This window comes from Silurus aristotelis (genome assembly GCF_946808225.1).
Source record: "Silurus aristotelis genome assembly, chromosome: 2".
Taxonomy (NCBI): domain Eukaryota; kingdom Metazoa; phylum Chordata; class Actinopteri; order Siluriformes; family Siluridae; genus Silurus; species Silurus aristotelis.
Window position 1 is genome coordinate 37,729,708 of NC_139575.1, and position 2,500 is coordinate 37,732,207.

A 2,500-nucleotide genomic window follows, 5' to 3' on the forward strand; every position below is an offset into this window, starting at 1 on the left:
TACTTGTGTATATGTATATATATATATATATATATATATATATATATATATATATATATATATATATATATATATATATATATATATAAATCAGTTGATGTTTATTCACATTGTATATAAATTATAGATGAATATTTTTATTCACCAGAGGTGTGAATGAGGTGTGTGAATGAGGAAAGGCAGAAATAAGGTCAATACAAGTCTGAGTGTGTGTGTGTGTGTGTGTGTGTGTGTGTGTGTGTGTGTGTGTGTGTGTGTGTGTGTGTGTTAACCAAATAATTTGTGATAACCTCTAGGTTTCAGTCAACGTGACTGAGATTAATAGCATTACATGTTCTGCACGTTTAAAACGTCTTTATTAATCCTGCATGAGACAACGGTTCTGCTTCAGAACTGAACGTTTCACTGATCTGAGGTCAGTGAGAAGAGCCTGAACCTCATACACTTTCTCAGCGCTCAGCTCACAGAACTGATCTGGAGTCAGCTGTGTGCATCAATCACTGGTTATAGACCAGACATTCAGCTCTAAATCTGGGTTCAGGAAGCTTTCATATCTCTCTCTCTCTCTCTCTCTCTCTCTCTCTCTCTCTCTCTCTCTCTCTCTCTCTCTCTCTCTCTCTCTCTCTCTCTCTCTCACACACACACACACACACACACACACACACTGTAACCAAGCAATTAAAACACAAAAATGACAGGATGATTAATAGCTATTGACTTTATTTGTTTTTTATCAGTATCATGATGCTTATGTTTTACTGGGATCGATGTGTTTTGCAATGAATTAACAAATAAATAAACAAACAAAAATACCAAATAAGTAAGCAAATAAATCCCCATCATTTCCAAACGCCTGAAAATATTTACAAAACGAGCATTTATTGAGAAACGTTTGCGTTTATTATTAAAACTCTGATCAGACGTGTGCCCTGCAGGTGACAGAACTGTACTGTGTATCGGATAAATACAGTAGAACAGGATGAATGTGAGAATTGTTTGTTTTTTGTTTGAACACCAGAGAACAAATTAATTGGGTTTGCTTTTCAGACTCACGCCTGCTCTCACGCCACCACACAGCAAACTCAGGAGCTGAACTTTACTTTACCTTAACAACTGAAAAGCTGGTCACACCTCAGCCTTCACTCTTCCCCTACCTGAACATGGGCCAAAGTAACTACACTGTAACTACAAAAGTATTTGGACACCTGACTTCTCCACAAAAGTTTACAGGACGTCTCTGGATGTATGAGCATGACATTTTTCATTTACTTGATCTGTGCCAAATCCAGCTACATAAAGATCTGCTTTACATGGGTTGGATTTGGTGGAAGATCTCCTAATATAGAGCTCCATCCATATTTTACAATTTTGGGAAGAATTCTTCAAGCTGACCGCACCCCAGGCCTCCTCACAATATCTCACCTACATCAGTACCCAACTTTACTAACACCCTTGTGTCTGGATGAATTTACACAAATCTCCTCAAAATCTAGTGGAACATCTTCCCAGAAGAATGGAGCAAATTAAAAGAGCAAATGAGGACTAAATGTAGAATAGGATGCTCAAAAAGAAGCACATACCAATCTTATGGTCGGGTGTCCGCAAACCTTTGACCTCACTGAAGAAAAAATTATTAATATTTATATATAATAATTTAAAAAGCTTCATGGATGCATTTAATAAAACCCATCTGTAGCTGTAACTCGTCTTCACTTGTCCTCGCTCGACCTGACCTGGCTCGAGGGCTTTTTCTACAAATGTAGGTCAAAACCACAGATGACCTCTAACAACAAAAGTCGCTTTCAGACATCGGCTGAAGCTCTTATCGTGTTTTCAGCAGTAGAAAAAACACCTTGACCTCGTGCCGAACGAGTCTCAACTCTGAATTGGGACAGGTGATATCACTTATTTTAATTACGATACGATACTTTCAACACCAGTATCGCCGATATCCATACCCGATACCATGCTGATACTCATTATTAATATTAAATAGACTGGACTGGTTTTCTCATTTGTTACAATATTGAAAAAAATGATTAATCATATAATTAAAACTCATTTATTTATACAACCTACATTCCTTCCGCTTCACAGGTTTTTGTGTAGGAATGAGAGGAAGTTGTCATTTGACAAATGGAAATAAAGTGATAATAAAAGAATGTATAGGTTTTTCTCTTATCATTGTAAGTTTGTCCATAATGAGTGAGACAGTGGCAACAATAGCAATAAAAACCCCCCTGAGGCGGAATTAAGAAGAAACCCTTAGAGGAACCAGACTCAAATGAATGTCCTCCACGCTTACAAAAAATGCAATATAATACATTTATTATATATATAACCATTTCCAACACACGTGGTGAATCGCTTTCTTTAGAAAACTATTCTATTAAATGTCTTTTCTGATCAAACTTTTTAAACTTTGCCTTATAAAATGCAAAATGCTACAAGCATGTCTCCACAGCGGATCATCCGTCTCCATAACCCCCCTGTCCCCTAC